The sequence below is a fragment of the Meriones unguiculatus genome, chromosome 10 (genome assembly GCF_030254825.1).
Source record: "Meriones unguiculatus strain TT.TT164.6M chromosome 10, Bangor_MerUng_6.1, whole genome shotgun sequence".
Classification (NCBI taxonomy): Eukaryota; Metazoa; Chordata; class Mammalia; order Rodentia; family Muridae; genus Meriones; species Meriones unguiculatus.
In genome coordinates this window covers 121,869,176-121,890,005 of record NC_083358.1, presented here as the reverse complement: position 1 = coordinate 121,890,005, position 20,830 = coordinate 121,869,176, and the positions used below count along the sequence as shown (strand labels likewise).

The 20,830-nt window shown below is 40.0% G+C and overlaps 1 pseudogene; it reads left to right on the top strand.

Moving 5' to 3' along the window:
• Positions 1 to 12,283: 12,283 nt before the first annotated feature.
• LOC110563484 (zinc finger protein 330-like) lies at positions 12,284 to 20,062 on the top strand (annotated as a pseudogene).
• Positions 20,063 to 20,830: the final 768 nt, after the last annotated feature.

The window sequence follows — 20,830 nt, the reverse complement described above, 5'->3', positions numbered from 1 at the left end:
AGAATGGGCTATCTCGTCACTATTTTCATTAATTGAACTTACACTATTTTTTGTTGCACATCTGGTAGCTAGTGCCATCCAGATGGTTGAATGAGCTAAAAATCACCTTCTACACTCAAAATTAATGGCAAATGACTTTTCAGGTTTGGAAGATAGGGCAGTTTAACTTTGTGGTATCTTTATTGTCAATATTTTAATCAGTTTTGAAAAGCTTGTTCCACCTCCAAGTCTGTTGTTAGGCAGAATTGATCAGTGACCTTCCTGAAGTGGAGGAGTGAAGTTAGCTGAAGGGAAACAAGTCAGCACTACACTTCTGAGTGCCTCCAATTCCTCCCTTCCTGGTAACTTATTGCATTCAGTGCTGTGGCAAAATACCCAGCAAGGCGTCTTAAGGGAGGCAGGTGGGGGTTTATCTGCATATTGTCCTTAGTAGCTGTGAACCAGGACCCTCAAACTTGGTGGTACTCTCAAGCCTTCTTGTGTAACAGGGCCTCAGACCTTAGCACAACTGACTCCATGATGGAAGTGCTGTTTCAGGTTATAAAACTCAGCATGTAGACGGCACCATCTCCCAACACCAAAACAAAGGCTCAGTCCATCATATAATTCTGGGAAAGTATTTAAATGTACTAACCTGGCTTTTGGCTTCTGTAGTTCTGCTTCTGGCTAACTGTTATTGTTAAATGATGTATGTCAAGCCAGATATGTTTGTGTGTGTGTGTGTATGTGCTTAAAAGCTCACCCTGAGAAAGGCTCGGGGCTACACTGCTACCTTGAATACCCAGTAGTTGTCAGCTTTCTCTTGTCTTAAACCCATGTCTGATCAGTCTTCTCTGGTGAATATCCTACAACACTTGAGCCTCAAGCCTTATTGACTTCCTCCTCTCTGTTTCTGTGTTCTACTACAGAACACAGCAAAACCTGAAGAAACTGAATAGATCCTACGGGGATCTTGCTGGACATGTCCTAGAAACAGAACTGAGTGGAGGTTCTATGTGCTTGACCCGCATGAATCCTAAACTGCCCATCTGCTACATCTTTGTCCAGTTGGACCTACACCTAGGTCCAGTCCATGCATAGTTCTTAGATGATGCTTCAGTCTCAGCAAGCCCCTCTGGGCTCTGGTTAGTTGGCTCTGTTGGTCTTGTGGAGGCCCTGTCACCTCCAGGTCCTTTTCTTTTTCCTTCCACTTTTCCAAAAGAATCCCTACACATCACCCAAGCTTGGCTGTGAGTCTCCCCATCTGTTTTGGGGTGCTGCTGGGTAAAGCCTCTTAGAGGACAACTCTTTCAGGGTCCTGTCTGCAAGCTTAGCAGAATATTGTTCATAGTGTCAGCAGTTGGTACTCTCCCATAGGGTGAGTTTTTGGTTGTGCCAAGCATTGGTTGGGCATTCCCTCAATCTCTGCTCTATCTCCTCTATCTTTATTCCTACACAAGGTAAATTTTGGATGGAAGTTTTTGTGGGTGGGTTAGTTTCCCCTGCCTGTGCTAGGAGGCTAGTCTAGTTAGAGGGTGTCATTTTCAGTCTCTATGGCCTCTGCTACTAGGAGTCTCTGCTTGAGTTGCCCTCATATCCTCCCAGGGGCCTCCCCTGACTTAGGTGTCCAGCTGTTCACAGAGATACTCCACCCCCCATTTCTCTTTACATGAATGGAGTTTTAAGTGCATGGAACAGGACTGTCTTTTGGAGGCACAATACAGAGAATCTCAGAAACATGTTTATCTTGTGCTCCTGAATATTTGACTTTTTGATTAACAACCCCACATTTTTTTCTGTCAACAACCATTCAGAATTTCAATGTAGTTGTCTTTCTATAGCTTCTGTCATTCAGTATGATAATGCTATTGTGGTTCACCCATATTTTCACATATTTGCATATAAGCATCTCAATTTCAATTTCCTTTTTTTTTTCAATGCAGTTTATTCAGGAACCTTGAACAATCATCTGACCCTGGGGAAAGCCAGCCCACAGCTTAAATGGCCTCTGGGTAGCCAACCCAGGCGTGCCACATGGGCAATGCAGATAGGTCCACATACATGGAAGCAAGCCAGATCCTCAGCCTTAGCCAAATGTTTCCACATTGTTCGTGACAGAGAGCACTCACCATCGGGAAGGTGGAAGGCGGAAACCAGCTCCATCTTTAAGGCATAGCATTCCGCAGCTCTCTACAGTTCCCTTTTTGTTTTAGACGCATCAGGCAAGAGTAGAGGTCTGATCTCTGATATTAGAAATAAATTGGGACTTTGTACCGATGTTCATTTAGGTGTCATCCACCCAAAGAGCATCAGACCCGTCCGATACCTTTTTCTCAGAGGCGGGACCTGGGGCATCAACCCGCATGCAACCAGACATGCTCTTCTCTGGGTCCAAAGCGGCTGACCCTGAGTGCAGTGCTTAGCTTCGCATCCTGAGCGTATCAATTTCCTTTTATCAAAACTCAATGTATTGGGATTATCTGTGATAATGGTTTATAGACTAAGCTCATAAATTTAACTGCTGCTTGAAAAGAAATTGTGATTTTCTACGACTTAATCCATATTGTTATTCGACACATCATCTTCCCATTCTTGTTTATTTTTGACACAATGTTTTGATATATGAGCACATCAATAATCATCACCTATTGTCTTTACAAGAGATGACTGGATTATTTATTTGGAGTTTATTATAATAGGGTTCCTATAAATATTCTTTTATATACACCTTAGTAAATTAGGGAGTATATATAAATTAGGGGGTAAATTACATATCTGTTACTATATATGTATATGTACATGTTGCTCAGCATCTGTCCCAAATTCCACTTCCCACAACTGAATAATCTCCAAATAAGGTGCTCTCTGTCTTTACCAGCACTAAGTATTGTTGGTCTTTTTAGTCTTCAGCATGCTGGTGGATTTTGGTTGGTATTGTTGTGAAACCTAAAACTCTAGCGAGCACCCCACATCATCATTTTTCTTTTCCTCTCCAGAGGATCAAAGATGGTGAGTACCACTTCTAGGCACATTTTCACAATTTTGTTTGATCTATTATATATGTATAAATAATACAGACAATTTTTTGCTTAAGATTTTACATATATAATAGTCCAGTTTGCCTTTTCTTTAAATTCTATATAATATGATGTGATTGGCTACTTCAATGACTAAAGATTAAATTTATGAATTTTTACTATTAGATTTCATGGATAGCACATAACTTAAAATGTTGCTATAAAACAGTGTCACAATTGCCTGTGTATTTCTTTTGTTAGACACCTAGAAAACTGCAGAGTCTTTGGCCCTACACATAATTTATTTCCCTTTATATAGCTGAATGTTTTCTAGTTCAGGTGTAACATATATTTTAACCAGATTAAAGTATTTAACCAGGTTGCCAGTCTTTTCAAATTCTGGTCAGTTGTGATGGGTTTAAATGGTCTATTAATTACTTCTCTGCTGCTGTGTTAAAACACCACAACCAAGGCAACTTACAGAAGAAAGTGTTCATTTGAGCTTATGAGTAGAGTCCATGATGGTGGAGATAGCATGTCAACCTGCAGCAGACATAACAGCTGCAACAGAAAGCTGAGGGCTCACACCTGGAAGGAAAGAAACAGAGAGCACTACTCTAAGTTTAGTTCTCAAAGCCTTCATTCAGTGACATACTTCCTCCAACATGGCCACACCTCCTAACCCTCCCCAAACAGCACCACAAATGGAGATTCAAATGCTCATATACACAAGCCTATGGGTTGGGAGAGATGTTTCAGTTCAGTTCAGGCAGCACATTCTGGTGCTGATCCGGATATTTTAAATGTAATTAGATTTTTCTGTCCCATCAAAAGCCCTTGTCCATATTCTTTGTCTATAAGTCCTTAGCATTTTACACAGCTTTCTCACCAAGTAGAATTACTTCTCCTGTATATAAATTTTTGTTGGTTAGAATGTCAAAATTCTCTCTTTTCATTTGTATTTATACTCTTCTACTTATGATATCTTCGATTATGCAAGTTTTATTTCTTGAACTAATTGTTTCTATTGTTTTGTGTTTTATTTAGGTACTATTCCCATTTTATTACAGGCATCTTCTTTGTTTCTTATGCTGCTTTGTATTTTTGCTATGTATATTTACCTATTTAATTTATATGGAATTTTAAGGTTTTTAGATTATTTATTTTTATTTTTTATGTATGAGTGTTTATCTGCATATATGTCTATGTGCCACGTTTGTATAATGTCCATGGATAGCAGAAGAGGGTGCCAGATCCTCTGAGCCTGGAGTTAGAGATGGTTGTGAACTGCCATGTGGGTGCTGGGAATTTAACCCAGGACCTTTGGAAGAGTAGCCAGTGCTCTGAGTCACTGAGCAGTCTTTTCAGCCCTTCACCTGGAGTTTTTAATCTGTGTTAAAATAAGAAGGCTTCTAATTTCATTTTTCCTTATATGGATAGCTGACTGGGTCATCTCTTTTAGTCAATAGTGATTCTCCTCTCACTGATAGTGCTGTGATCCATACTCTCTCCATGTACCTTACTGCATGTGAATTTTCTTTAATCCTTCTATGCAAGAACACTTGCTTATTTATTTATGCCACTATACAATATTGTCTTAATTACCATATTGGAGTTTTCAAATACATAATCATTTTCCTTTCTGTTTGGGTTTAAATAGTTTACGCTTTTTGTGACTATCCCTATAGGTGTGTAAATTCATCAAATTCCATTTAAAAATCTGTTGTGATTTGATTTGAATTATATCTTGGTGATATTTTACTTCTGTGTAGTTTCTATACCTAAATTTGATTTTTATTGTTTTATGCTTATGCTTTAGATTTATCCTATACATTTAGCATACTAGATCCCCCCCTTCTCCTTCTGATTCCATTCTCCTGTCCCTAAAGCACACCTTGCAGAATTCTTTCATAGAAGGTTTGAGCAGTAGGAGTCTTTGAATATTTATTTTGCAATCAGTGAATGTCCTTCTTCAGAGGTGGCAGTCTGTAACTGAGTTGCCTGGAGTGTAGCAGGCTGAGCCTAGTCAACTTTTCAACCTCTTCATTAGTGGCATACTTCAGGACAAACTCTTTCCTTTGGTTGCCCTTATGCAAAAATTGAATGCCAGAGGCTTATCAAGATTCAGTTCATCTACCCTAAGTTAGGACAATACTGAAGAAATGTCTCAGATTCTAACAAGACCTTCACTGACAGTGTTGTTCATGTCTGCACCTTCCTCTGTTCAGTCTGTTACCACCAGTTCCACACCTGCTGTTCCTAAATGCTTTCCCAAACAGACTGCCTCTGACTGATTCAGAGTATTTTTCTAAGGCAGATAGTGCCAGGTCTTCTCCATAAAGGTAGAAACTAAGCTAGGATTTATGACTTGAACCAAGGCCACTTTACTGCTCTGAGGACCTTTTACTGGTGACAGGTATAAGACAGATAGTCGTTGGCACGAGGTAACAGTGCAGTGGTTAAAGTCTTCATCAATAATGAACTGGGATGGCATTCTAACAGAAGGTATTAATCTAATGGATACAGTGTACCAAGCATTTAGAAAATATGAGAGAAACAGTAATTTTAAGAACAATGGCAATGCCTGTGGCTAAGTAAAATTAATTATTTGAGAACAGAAAAAAAGAAAAAAGTGCTTAATTAGATTTTAAAATCTAACAGAAAAATGGAGTAGGTTTCTGCTAAGAAATGAAGAGGCTTTTATTCTTTAGTAAGAAGGTAGAAAAAAACTGAGGTACCAGCCCAACTCTTAATCATAGGTGTGGCTGAGCTCCAAGGAGATTAACCACAAAACCCAGGGAGCATAACTGTTCCAAGATCAGGACATTGGTCAGACAGAGATTCAGATGCAATCGTCTGGTTTGTGACACCTAAAAATCTTACATTTACAGTTCTTCTAATCCTTTGAGCCTTAAAGTGGCCCAGTTTGGCAGTTAACTGTGAGTGTCTCTGCAGCCTTCATGTCCAGCAGAGGGATGAGCAAGGAAGGCAAGGGGGCAATTTGGCTCAATGTGACTCAGCAGCCAGGTGTTGGTTCAAACTTCAGGAGTCTGACCCCACCCAGCTGTTTATTTTAGGCAAATTTAAGCACAGAACAATTTGGTGAAAACTATTCTGATGATGATAATTAACTCAATCCCTCCTTCACAACAAAGCATACACAACTCTCTTTGAGGAAAACGTAAGATAAATACAGATCAGATATGATTACATGGAAGCTCTTTTTCTAAAGTCTACAAAGATAGGTTTTGTAGATTAACTGACAGCAGGTTTATGATTGACTGAGAAAAACATATTTATGGTAAGGGTCTGAGGAGAATCCAGTCCCTGAAAAGTCTCTGGATATATTTATTACAAAGGTCACCAGGCTAGAAAGCAGTCCACTGCAGCCTTCTGGGTAGATGTCAGGTTTTGCATGACTTTCCTTGTAGAGACACATGGTGAAATTAGCATTTTAGGTTCCCCTAGTGTTTATTCACAGAAATCTTCATTAGTTACTGGCTAATCCTCTCTGTTACTTGGAACCCACATAGATGCCTCCTTAGAGTGTTCCTCCACCTCCATCTGTACACTAGGCATATGGCTAAGGTTAAGTTAGAACATAAGCTGGCACAAATATTGTAATGAACAGTAAGGATTGTGGTGGCAGTAACAAGGCTGATGACCAGGAGAAGGCTAAGGAGGTGCCTGCTAGGTGTGGAGTTCCTAGAGACAAAGTGGATGGACACTAAATAAGGATACTCTTCAGTTTGCACACTTATAACAAAAACAAGAAGCCAGATATTGTGGTTCACATCTTTAGGTATAAGGTTACTATGTAATTCAAATCCTGATTTCTGTACCCTCAGCTATGTCCATATCTGGTTGCAGTCCTTGTTGTAAGAATCTCCTGTCTCACTGTTGTGTAAACAACGCTCCCCAATTATCTCCTGATGTGCCAATAAAGCACCTTACAGCTAATTGATGAGCAGGGGAGAGAATAGGACTGGACTTCCTGCCAGCCAGGGGAGAAGGAGTAAAAGAGGAAGTAGGGGTTCAGGTGACATGAGGAGAGGAGCTGAAGCAGGAAAGCTACAAAGTGCAAGTATCTTGGGATGAACGCTGGGAGGAAACCTGATTAGCTTGGATGGTTAAGAATAGAGTAATAACTGCTCCGTTATTGTGTTGTAAAGCTTATTATTAAACAAATATAAAAGAGTCTCAATTATTTGTGTGATGGCCAGGTTAAGAGAGAAACTGAGAAAAAAGTTTTATAAAAATAACTTTAACACACATCTGCAATCCCAGCACTTGGGAAGCTGAGGTAGGACTGTGGCTCAAAGTGTAGGCCACATAATAAGACTAGAAGGAGGAGGAATCATTGTTTTTTTTTTATTTATTTCTTTATTTTATTTTATTATTATTTTTTTTATCAGTTACATTTTATTAACTCTGTATCCCAGCCGTGTCCCGATCCCTCATTCCCTCCCAGTCCCTCCCTCCCTCCCTCATCTCCACCATGCCCCTTTCCAAGTCCGCTGATAGGGGGGACCTCGTCCCCATTCATCTGATCCTGTTTTATCAGGTATCTTCAGGACTGGCTGCAAAGCCCTCCTCTGTGGCCTAACAGGACTGTTCCTCCTTTCTGGGTGGGGAGGCCAAAGAGCCAGTCATTGAGTTCCTGTTAGAAATAGTCCTTGTTCCCCTCACTTTGGGAAACCAATTGGTTACTGAGCTACCACAGGCTACATCTGAGTGGAGGTTCTAGGTTATATCCATACATGGTCCTTGGTTGAATGTCAGTCTCAGAAAAGACCTTGTGCCCAGATATATTTGGTCCTTGTGGAGCTCCTATCCTTTTCCCATCAGACTAACTCCCCTTCTTTCTTATGATTCCCTGCACTCTGCCAAAGGTTTGGTCATGAGTCTTTGCTTTGAAAACACTGCTAGTTAGAGTCTTTCAGATGCGCTCAGTAGACTCCTGTCATACGTTCAATGCACATCCCATCTGTCTTTCTAAATGAGGATTGATCATCTTACCCCATGTCCGCTCAATTGATTATCTTTTTTAGGTGTATAGATTTCATTATGTTTATCATATCTTATAGGTCTATATTTGTGAGTATATCCCATGTTTGTCTTTCTCCTTCTGGGATATTTCACTCAGAATGATCTTTTCTAGATCCCACCATTTGCCTGCAAATTTCATGATTTCCTCCTTTTGATTGCTGAGTAGTATTCCATTGTGTAAAAACACCACAATTTCTGTACCCATTCCTCCGTGATGGACATCTGGGTTGTTTCCAGGTTCTGGCTATTACAAATAAAGCTGCTATAAACATGGTTGAGCAAGTATCCCTTTTGTGTACTTGAGCAAAGCTTGGGTATATACCTAGCAGTGGTATAGCTGGGTCTTGAGGAAGCACTATTCCTAATTGTCTTAGAAAGCGCCAGATAGATTTCCAGAGTGGTTGTACCAGTTTACATTCCCACCAGCAGTGGAGGAGGGTTCCCCTTTCTCCACAACCTCTTCAGCATGTGTTATTGCTTGAGTTTTTCATCTTGGCCATTCTGATGGGTGTAAGGTGATATCTCAGGGTCATTTTGATTTGCATTTCCCTGATGGCTAATGAGGATGAGCATTTCTTTAAGTGTTTTTCTGCCATTCGATATTCCTCTGTCAAGAATTCTCTGTTTAGCTCTGTTCCCCATTTTTTAATTGGATTACTTGGATTGCTGCTTTTCAGCTTCTTTAGTTCTTTGTATATACTGGATATTAGTCCTCTGTCAGATAAAGGGTTAGTGAAGATTCTTTCCCAATCTGTTTTGATGACAGTGTCCTTTGCTTTACAGAAACTTTTCAGTTTCATGAGGTCCCATTTATTGATTGTTGCTCTTAGAGCCTGTGCTGTTGGTGTTCTGTTCAGGAAGTTATCTCCTGTGCCAATGAGTTCTAGGCTGTTCCCCACTTTTTTTTCCAATTGATTTAGGGTATCTGGTTTTATGTTGAGGTCCTTGATCCACTTTGACTTTAGTTTTGTGCAGGGTGATAAAAATGGATCTATTTTCCTTTTTCTGCATGTAGACATCCAGTTGGTCCAGCACCATTTGTTGAAGATGCTGTCTTTTTTCCATTGAATGGATTTGGCTTCTTTGTCAAATATCGAATATTCATAGGTGTGTAGATTTATTTCTGGGTCTTTTATGCAGTTCCATTGATCCTCCTTTCTGTTTCTAATGCCAATACCATGCAGTTTTTATTACTGTTGCCCTGTAGTACAGCTTGAGATCAGGGATGGAGATACCTCCAGATGATCTGTTGTTGTACAGGATTGTTTTGGAGATTCTGGGTTTTTTGTTTCTCCATATGAAGCTGAGAATCTTTTTTTCAAGGTCTGTAAAGAATTGAGTTGGTATTTTGATGGGAATTGCATTGAATTTGTAGATTGCTTTTGGCAGTATGGCCATTTTCACAATGTTAATCCTACCAATCCATGAGCACGGGAGATCTTTCCATCTTCTGATATCTTCTTCAATTTCTTTCTTCAGAGACTTGAAGTTTTTCTCAAACAGATCTTTCACTTGCTTGGTTAGAGTCACAACAAGGTACTTTATGTTATTAGTGGTTTTTGTGAAGGGTGTTGTTTCCCTAATTTCTTTCTCAGCCTTTTTGTCTTTGGTATATAGGAGGGCTTCTGATTTTTTTGAGTTGATTTTGTATCCTGCCACTTTGCTGAAGGTGTTTATCAGCTGAAGGAGTTCTCTGGTTGAATTTTTGGGGTCGCTCACCTATACTATCATATCATCTGCAAATAGTGACACTTTGACCTCTTCCTTTCTGATTTGTATCCCCTTGATCTCCTTTAGTTGTCTTATTGCTCTGGCTAGGACTTCAAGTACTATGTTGAAGAGATATGGGGACAATGGACAGCCTTGTCTTGTCCCTGATTTCAGTGGGATTGATTTAAGTTTCTCTCCATTGAGTTTGATGTTAGCTATAGGCTTGCTGTATATTGCCTTTACTATCTTTAGGTATGTGCCTTGTATCCCTGATCTCTCCAAGACTTTAAACATGAATGGGTGTTGGACTTTGTCAAATGCTTTTTCGGCATCTAAGGAGATGATCATGTGGTTTTTCAAGGAGGAATCATTGTAGTGGTGAAGGGTGGAAGGAAACACATGGAACTTGGAAGCACATTATCAGGAGGATGTTGTTAATACTCCAATTATGAGCCAGGGTTTCTTCACTTATCTGTGTATTTCGTATAGTAAAGTATAGCCATTTTCACTTGATAATACTATTTATGTCAATATGAAATAGGTTTACTAGTATCATTTTTAAATGATGCATTTAAAAATTTTATCAATTTTAAAGTTATCAGTAGTCCTTCTGATATTGGGCAAACATTCAACCACTGAATTTTGTTATAAGCCCAAGAGAATACAAGGTTTCTGGCTACACTCTAGCCAAAATAGCTATATAATTTTGGGTCAAGTTGCATATTATCTTCCTGTTTCTTCATGCATTAAAAAATTAAGGGTACACAAGCAAAGTTCTTAGAATGCCAGGAGAAAAACCCAGGATGCACATTAGCTGTCACTTACATTTTCTGTTTGTGAATGAGCATCAAAGAAACTGGGGACAAATGGCTAACTGTGGTACACCTTAGCATATACCAAACTACATGCTGGCCAGCTCAGTCAGGACATGGGGCTCCACAAAGCTCTTCTTACCTCATCACCTATCCTAAACTTCTCCAGCTTGTGGACTTCCCTTCCCCAGCTTCTTATTCCTACATAACCCTGCCATTTGGGCCATGATCTCCCTTGTCTCGTTTGTTTTCTTGATTCCCTCTCTTGGCCCTCTGTCCTCTTCCCTCTCTTTTTTTTTGGCCCCTTCCTCTCTGCCTCTCCCTGTCTCTCCTCTCATGGCTGGTTCAGTCTACTGACCATGTTTAGTCTACTACTTTCTCTCCCTGCTCTGGACTCTTCCAGATGCCTTTGGCTGTTCTCTGTTTTATCTACAATAAAAAACTTCTCAACCATACCTTGGAACAGTCGTGTCCTCGTTTTTATACAAAGAGGAGGAGATGGTGATGTCTGCTGAAACTGATAAAAGTGGTGGAAGGTTGAGAAAAGGAAGGCTGTTTTGATATAATGTGGCAAATGGGAATGCTGGAGTTGATTAGGAAAATAGAGGACAGAAGGAAAATCTTGAGGTTTGAGGTTAGAGACATAGACACTTAACTTATGCATTAGCCCTCCGGCCAAAAACCAAAACCAAAACCAAAACCAACCAACCAACCAACCAACCAAACAAACAAACAAACACCACTCAGAAAATCAATATAAGAAGGAAAAGGTTCATCGTTTAATTACTAAAAGTAAATTGAAAACATGACAAGAGAATACAGAACAGCAAGGACAGGTTAGGAGCCTAGTAAGCCAAGACACTCAAGTTCAGATTTCACTGATGGAGCAGCTCTCTTTTGGAGCTGAAGCTTAAGGTGTGGTCACAAAAGTGGAGTTCTGGAATATAGCAAAGTTGATAGCAGATGGCAATGAAGAAATCAAAAGACCCAGATGAGAAGTCTTCCACTGGGATGTAAATGTGAATAAAGGTAAGAGCAAAAATATGGTTGGGTATAAAATAGCTATCCTCAGGTATAGATGGTGTGACTTTCAGTGTTATATAAGGCAATCTTGTGGGAAAGTATACTGAGATCTCAGCCACAGAGCAGACGCTGAGAATGTGAAAGACTTGCTCACAAAGAAACAGAACCCACACAGCAGAGCACAACCAAAAGACAACTCCGAACTCAGAATGTCAGTGTTCTGAGATAACAAAAAGCAGGACTTGAGGTCTCTGGTGCGCATGCCTACAATGGCAGCGCTGAGAGAGGGAGGAGGGTCATGGGTTCAAGGCCAGGCGTCCATTAATCATGTCTCAAAAACAACAAAGAAAAATGAATAAAAATGTGAGATGTAATACCTGTCAGGTTCACGGATTTCAAAAGTTCAGGCAAAAAAAATCGCTAGCAAATTTATTTTTCTCTTTCAAAAATTTTTGTGGATTCATCTTTCTGTTGCTTTTGGACTTTTCAATTCTCTGAGTAAAATAATAAAATTAGAATTCGATAACGCAGGCCTAGAGTTCCAGTAATTCTCCGTTCTCTATTTTCCATCTCAAGCCTGGAGTCAAGGAGAGCGCTCCCGCACCGAAAGGGGCGAGGTCGGGGCGGAACAAACAAAACGGGGCGAGGCAGTCTATTCACTTCCGCTGGACTTGAACAGAATGGGAGCTCTGACGTAGGAGGACATCCGGTCTGCTTCATACTGTGGGAGACTGGCCGTTTTTGCGCTCGGAAGACCTGACCGATCTCCCTGGAGTTCTAGCCTGAGGGTTGGACTCGTCTCTGCGTCCTCGACTACCGCGGTGAGCGGTGTGTCCCCGCGAGGCTCTGTGACGTGGGTGGGAGAGCGCGGGGGGGGGGGGAGGGGGAACCGCGGGTGGCCGGCGGGTCGCGAGCCGCGTGGGTGTCCGCGTGCCCCCGCCTCCAGGCCTCCCGCTGCTGCTCTGCTGTCGCTAGAGTCCAGGCTTGAGCTGTGATAATTCCCTTGTCATTGGCACAGACAAACCCGAGAAATAGGTCTGAGATGTCTCAGTGGGTAGATGATGCATCCACGGTCACCCGCGGTCACTCATTCAGCCACACGCTCCAGACTAAAGTTTTAAATACTGACGGAAGGCCCCGTGGCTTGGCCACGATCATGAACCACTAATTGGCTCTTTCCGAAAGGTTCGGGCGTTGGAATCATCAAAACGAAGCCTGGTTTTCTAAATTGTAGTTTTTCTGAGTTCTGAAAACCAGTTTTGTAAGGTTTGATGTCTGTATGGGAAACAAATTCCGAGGCATCTGGCCTGTTAAAATTGTTGCTTCTACACAGGAGCGAAAGGCAGCGTAAGAAACTGAATAGTTCCTTAATCTTCAGAGAAAATGGGTTGGCTTTGCAGTCAGTGCTCAGCTTGCTGGATATTCATTTAGAAACCATCTAGGTGAGAGTTTACTGTGTAATACTGTGTGTTGGCCGCATTAGAGATGTGGCTTATATCTAAAAATGGTTATTTCAACTTAGCATAAAATGAGTGGTTAGTCAATTCTTATGGTGCATACACAGATTTTTTTGAGTGAAGAGGAGAATAGTTATTTAGGGTGGAGAAATTACTCTGGCTTTTAGAATGAGCTCTTTGATGCCTATGCTGTTGTACAGTTGTTCGGTAGCACAGAGTAGGGTCTTATTGGAAGTCCACAGCTGTGTGTAATGTTGATAAAAGCTTTAACTGTAGAAGTGATGAAGTTAGTTTAATATTTAAGGAGAGTGTAAACACATTGTAAGTCAATCAGGCAGTTATAGCTTTTCTGTTTTCTTGTTTAGAAAGAGGGTAAAATGCCAGAGGGGGAAAAGACTGGTTCGAGGAAGAAGGCAGAGAACTGCTGAGAATGGGAGAAACAACTCAGGACATCAAGAAGCACTGTAGACTTAGCCCAGCACGCTTGCAATGCTACAATGGTAAGAACTTTGAAAAAACAATGGCTAGTGATTCAAAGGAAGAACTATATAGTACCATACATAAAGTCTGTCAGAAAAGAAAAGCAATTACAGTGTGCCCATTTGTTCACTCCATGAAAAACCTGTTAGAGGCATGGTCACTATTTTTGCTGAGTAATAGTGATTATTTTTTTTTTTATTAGTTTGTTAGAGTATGTTACTACTTATGAAGTCTGGCCTATTACCTTGTGTACTGCTGATGATAACTGATATTAAAGGAGAATGAATAAGAGGAATGGAGTGAGAGGGTCCAGCTTGTCTATACTATTTAGCTCAGTGCTGTCTTATTCATTGGGCTTTCATCATTTTCTTTTAGCCGTTTTTCATTCTTCTCTTGGTGAGTGCCATGATTTCTAGACATATCCCATTTTCTTTTTTCTTTTTGGTTTTTTCGAGACAGGGTTTTTCTGTGTAGCCTTGACTGTCTTGGACGTGCTTTGTAGACAAGCCTGGCCTGGTCTGCCTCCCTGAGTGTTGGGATTACAAGTGTGAGCCACTGCGCCTGCTCATATCCCATTTTCCTAACTAATTTTGCCTATGCTAAGCAGGTTGGTCTTTAGAATGTGTGACTTTTTAAAGACTTTATTTACATGACTTTAGAATGTATGACTTTTTAAGTACTTTATTTTCATGGCTTAATTTGGCCAATTTTTGTTATATGTGGGAACAGGTATTTGCATAACTCTGTGGGTGCAACACTGATGGCTGATAGAGTGCTTCTTTAATACACTTGTAGAAGTCCCTAGTGTCATGTGCTGTGTAGGACTTACTTGTTTATGAATGACAGAAACATGATTTAACTTTAGAGAAAAGTAGTTTACCAGAGTAGTAACTCCAAGTATCAGGAAAAAGAATGGATATAAAGGACCCTCGGACAAGTAGATCTTGGGACATTCTATGCTTTTGCTTCTTTTGTTCCTGATGCTTCTGAGGACTGTCATGCTTTCTTTGTTTAGCTGCCTGGTTTCTGGTAGTGTACATATACCACATCTCATTGTGGAGGCCACAGAAAGTTCTTGTGAGTTGGGCTTGAGTCCTATTTTTTTGTCCCAGGATTGATTTATGGTGTTCAGGGTCAGGTTTCATGGTTCAGATGTGACAGTTCGACCAGCATACATAAGTGTATGTAATAAGAGTACAGAGTGACTAGTATACATAAATGCATGTAATGAGAGTAGGTGTTGATAACTATTTCAGTGAAGGGAAAAAGTGTTAGTGTAAATGAAGGCCTGGAGTAAAGAGTCTAGACTATACTGGGAAAAGGCTGACCAGTAGTGACTTGGCTCTGGAGAGTACATCAGACTAGAGAGCTTTGAAAGCCCTATTTAAATGTAGATAGTTTGTGATCTTAATTATTTTGTGTCCTTTATTTCCAGAGTCTGCTCAACTTAGGCAAAGAGGATGTTAGAAATGGAGCAGGGACTTGTGTCTGTTTTCTGTAGTACTTGGTTTCTTTAAAACAACAAAAGCAAATGCAGTATTTTCAACTTTTGCAATATAGCTTCTTCCACTGTGGATCACAGGGTATAACTTTTTTGTTTATCTTTGCTAGTGGAGTATGTATAAGATAAGAGCTTACACACATGACTGGAGCTGTGGAACTGGGGTGTAGAGCCAGTTATATTTTAATGTGGAAAAGAAAATAGTCTTTATAATGTAAGTAAAATTTCCATTTTCAGCCAGCAGAAAATTAATGTTATCTTTTAAATTTTACAGGAATGTGACAAGTGTCAGAGGAAAGTTTTTAAAATTTTTCTTTCTGTATGAAATTGTCCTTGTATGCTTTTTGTTGTTGTGATAACACTTGGGGGAAAAAAGGTTGTATTCCATCTTAGACGGAAGCCAGAACAGGAGCTCAAGGCAGGAACCTTGGGGCTAGAACTGATACAGAGACCACAGAGGAATGCTGCTTACTGGCTTGCCTCCATACTCAAGGTCAGCTACCTTTCTTATAGCACCCAGGAGTACCTGCCCTGAATGGCAGTGCCCACAGTGCAGTAGGTCCTCCTCCATCAATTAGCAGTCGAGAAAATGCTCCACAGACACTGCCCACATGCCAGTCTGATGGAGGCAGTTTCCACAGTTGAGCCTCCCTTTTCTCAGATACTACAGTTTGTGTTGAGTTGAGAAAAAGTAACCAGCACAGCGATAAATTAGTTTCAACCTTTATCTGAAATTGACCCTATTTAAAATTTTCCATGACAGGGCAGCAGAAGAATAGAGAATTTTGTTATTTTTGTAATTCTGTTCAGAAGTTACCAATTTATGCAGTGTGGTAAATATACAGCTATGAAGGCATGTCTTTATTAAATGTTTGTCTGGCAGTTATTGTGGTATAGATGGAGCTCTTTCCCTAAAAAACTTCAAAATAAAACTAAATGGTATTTCTAGAGAAGAAAGGGTCTTTCCTACGTAGTCCTCACAGGTTCTTATCGGGCTAACACATCTGACCGGAAAGCACACACATTGAGAGTGTTACAGTCTTTGCCATGTCAGTCTTGTCTGGGGGATTTCTATTGTTTGTTCATGAAGACTTGCCTTGGGGAACCTAATTAGCATTACTCCAGATTTACCCCTTGGTGTTCTGTTTGAACAAATAATATCTTTTTTACTTTGGAGATGATGGCTACAAATGGAATGGTTTGGGGTGACTGTTGATAGGTGCTTGTGCCAAGCTGCAGGAAAAACTGGGAGAAAATCTGCCTTTGTTGTTCTAAATCCAAGTGAAAGAAGGGTGAGAAGACAAGTTTGTGGGCAGGTAAAAGGCAACGCCTGCATGTTCAGTGTCTATAGGCTTGGACTTCACAGAGCTATATGTGGATGCATTTTCTATTGCAGATTCTGCCCTGTGTCCAAGTTTTTCTTCTCATTTCTTGTTCTCTAACTCTGCTTCTCAGGAATCTAGATGCTGGCACACTGAACATCTTCTGTTTGTCTCCTGTTCCATTCTGTAGTCTGATGGGCAGTTAATATGTCATCACTAATCTTGGCATAATGTCTGATAAGCAGATTTCCTGTCAAGTCAGGGCTTGGTAACTTCCAGCTATGTTGTGATTTTTATATATGGTTAAACTTAAGTGCAATAGTTTGGGTCAGTAATCATTTGGTGCACCTTTTGATAATGTGTGGCAAGAAGTAACTGGCACGTGTAAGCCAGGTGTTTCTGTTGTGATTTATGAATACAAAATTCATTTGAAAGCAAGTTTTTACAGTGCTTTGATTCACTCAAACTTCATAATATTTAAAACTGTCAACATAATCATCAGATTACATGTATAACCTGGACTTTCTGCTTTTATTACAAGCTTGAATTAGCATGTTCCATATAAATTATTATATAACAACTTTTATAGAATAGTACATTTGTAATTTCAGAAAATCTAAGGTAATGAGGTATGTTTGCATTTTTTTAATTTATGTAAGTGGGAAGATACACTGGTTTAATTTTTTTTTTTAAATATTATTTCTATAGGCACTTGGTCAAGATCGAAGAGGAACTAGTGAATACTTTATGTACTAATTTGTAGGGCTAACAGTGCATATATACATTCTTTCCAACCAGGGAAAACAAAGTGTATGATGAAGTCTTCAGACTGTGTCATCAACTATGTTGGTGTGTATACAGTACTGGCCTCACTATGGTGGTAAGCTGCTTTTCATGTCTTAGTGTAATAGGTTTCCAAAGATAAGGTAAAACCATTTTAACCAATATTTTAATGTGTTTTAAAAAGAATTTTTATTAATTCTTTGAGAATTTCATACAATATATTTCTATCATATTGACCTCCACCACTTCCCAGATTTATCCCCATTTATCTACCCAAGTTTGTGTTCCTTTTTTTTTTTTTTAAACCCATTGAGTCCAATTAATTTTTCCCAAATACTTTTAGGTGTAAGGCCTGTCCTGGGGCATGGTCAGCCTGCTGGGGTCACACCCTTAAAGAAAAACTGACTCTTCCTCTCCTAGAAGCTACCAAATACCAAAAGGGTGGGACTTTGTGTTCACCTCACCTCCATGCTGGGATCTTGCTGCCTTTGAGCTTCTTGCACAGATTTTCTTGTGATGTCGGCTAAGATCCCATGTTGTTCAGTGGTCCTCTGCATTTCTCAATAGTTATGACTTTGAAATTGCCTTTTCACCCTTTAGTTGGGTGGTGGTGTACTCTAAAGATAAACAACCCACCATTTTGTTATCAAGAACCTCAAATATGAACAAATCGATAAGCCACTTTCCATGTCATCCTATGTATAAGTGTCTGCCTTGTTGGACCTGTTTCAGAAGAGTCCTGGCAAAAACCATTCCCTTTAAGAAATTGAGATCAAGAACATGTGACTAGTCCCAGTACAGTTCTTAACTCTGCCTTAAGCAAAACTATCTTTATGTTTTCTTGGAATTTTGGATGGTATCTTTTTATATCTTTTAAATTAAATGTTGCCTTATTTCTGTCTCTGTTGTATAGGCTTGTTTCTGTGATGAACATACAAGGAGCAAGGTGTTTAAGCAAGAAAAGGGGAAACAACTTGTCCTAAATGTGGACACGAAATGCAGGAGACAAAGGATCTCAGCATGTCAAGTAAGGCTACCAATGAGTGATTTGCTTTCATTCATGCTTAGAATAAATTTACCATTTTCTAGTGTGTGTGTGTCTGCCAGAGATCAACTTTGGGTATCATTCCTCAGGAGGCTATTAAGACAGTTTCTCTAAGCTAGGCTCGCTGGTAGGAATCTTACAGTGTCTGCCTCCATAATGCTAGGATTATAAGCATGTGCTACTACACTTAAATTTTTATGCGGGTTCTGGGGATTGAATATGGGTCCTGTGGCTTATGTGGCAAGCACTGGTTGTCTCAGTTTCTTTTCTGCCACTGTGGTAAAATACTGTAATGAAGCAATTTAAAGAAAAAGAGTTTATTTTAGCGTATAGTCCAGGTCAGTGCAGCAGAGCTTGAAGCGGTTATTCACATGTCCAAAGTCAGGAGAATGGTGAATGTAGGCTAATGTTGAGCTTGCTGTCTCCTTCTAAATAGTCTAGGATCCCTTCCCAGGGAATGGCCCTACCACAATTAAAGTGGGTCTTCCTACAGCATTTAACATAATCAAGGTTCCCCGCAGGTGTGCTCAGAGGCCCATCTCCCAGGTGATTCTAAAATCTGTCAATGGATAACCAACAGACAAATTGATGGAGCTGTCTGTCTCCCAGGCCTGTCATATGTTTGTGTGTGTGTGTGTGTGTGTGTGTATGAACTCTTTTTTTATTTGAAAAGCTAAATGTAATAGCAATAAGCAAGTGGGGTTTTAAAACCTTGGAAAACGTGCGGTACAGTTTTTCAATTTGATACATACTGATATTCACCGAGGTTTGGTGTTTGCCTCAGTTATTTGTGATTATGCTGTATAGATTTCTGTGAGAAAATTAGAAAACTACTTGCCTTTTCATTTTTGTAACAGTATATCCTGTGGCAGTGGGATGTATAAGCATTGGCACTAACTGATAATGTGTATGTAACTGTCTCTTATAGCATGCTCCTTGAAGTTTGGCAGGCAGATGGAGCTTCTGGGTATGATGCTTACTGGAAGAGCCTGTCATCTGACAAGGAGATACTGGGTACCATGATGATGAGGAAGAGGAGGAAGAAGCAGAGGAAGAAGATGGGAAGGACTCAGATGCTGAGTCATCACATCTGTTCACTAATTTGAATTTAGGAAGGACCCATGCCAGTGGCTATGCTTACAGTGAGGAGCAGGAGAACTAGGAGCAGCTCCTTGTTAGCACTCAGGAAAAGGGCAGACCAAATCATAAGGATGCTCAAACATACCCTCCTTTGGCCTTGTCCAAAAGGCTAGTCACACTGGGTGCAGGGGTAGGTTCTAGCAGTTTAATAGGAACTGATGTTTGGACTTCTCAGTGTAAGAAAAATGAGTTGAATATAAGGCAAATGGAATATCATGGATTATTTCCAGTTTCAATAATCTGGTAGGTTTTGCCAGTTAGATACATATAAAATACATGATAAAGGAATAGAAAGGAAATATATTTATTTGAAAATAAATTACTATCTCTATTAAAGCACTGCTTACAAATTCATGTATCTGGTTTTACAAAGTGTAATGGGTAAAATTACTGTATTTTCTTATTTCAATTTGTACAAGGACAATCATGCTGTATTGTGTCACTGACTTTTCATGCTGTGTTAAGTAGTCTTGCGTGCATTAGTGGTTGACATGTTCATCATTTTCTTATGGTGTATGTCCTCACCAGTGGTTAATGTCTCATGGACAGAAATCTAGCTGTTTCCATACACATAATGACAGGACTAGTATTGCTGATGCTTCACCCAGGGAATCTCATTTTTAAAATTAATTTAGTATTATACTTGAATACTTTTGATACTGAGTTCTTGTTATGTTTTATCAACTTAGTTTGGAAAACATGTATTTTTCTATAAAATGATAAAGTTTTGACCTAATATTGGAACAGTAGTCTGAGATTAATTACATGCCACAACGATAAATAATGTAGACCCCATTTTGCTGATAAGTGGAAAACTGGCAGTCCCTGGCACAGGTGTCTGGTTCCTACTTGTATTAACTGTGACCTAGGCTATTGCACTTAGTGGTTAGCTCAGCTTCTCTTTTGCCGCTGTAATGAAATACTCCTACCAATGTTGCTCAAGAAAGGGTTTGCTTTGCCTTACGGTTCCAGAAGGATTCGGTCCACTGTGGCCAGGAGGCATAGTGGCAGAAGATCAGCTGTCATTCTTTATTAGCAGTCAGGAAGCAGAATAGGAAGTAGGTGAGTCTATAAGACCTTAAGGTCCACCATGATGTACTTGGGCTCTTCCTCCTAAAGGAGCCATAACCATCCCAAATAGCACCTCCCACTGGGACCAAGTCCAATACAGGAGTCTAGGGGGGGTTCACATGGAGACCACAACCTTGGAAGAAGGGAACCATATTGGACTGCTGAATTAAGGGTATTTGGAGAAAATTTGGGTGACAATTTCTATGTCCTTGTTTTTGTAAGAACAGCAGAGGATAGTAGAAGACATTATGAGCTACATGGGGAAGCCAGAGGACCTCTGGTTTCATACGAAAAAGGCCTTTCCTGTCCTTTTCCAATCTAGAGAAGTGTATTAAATGGAGGTCAGGGCACTCTGGGAAACCATGAGCAACCCTGACAGGTTAGACTGAGGCATTTGGGTGCTGTTGAAGATCTTTAAGGGTTATGAGCCCCTATTTTGTG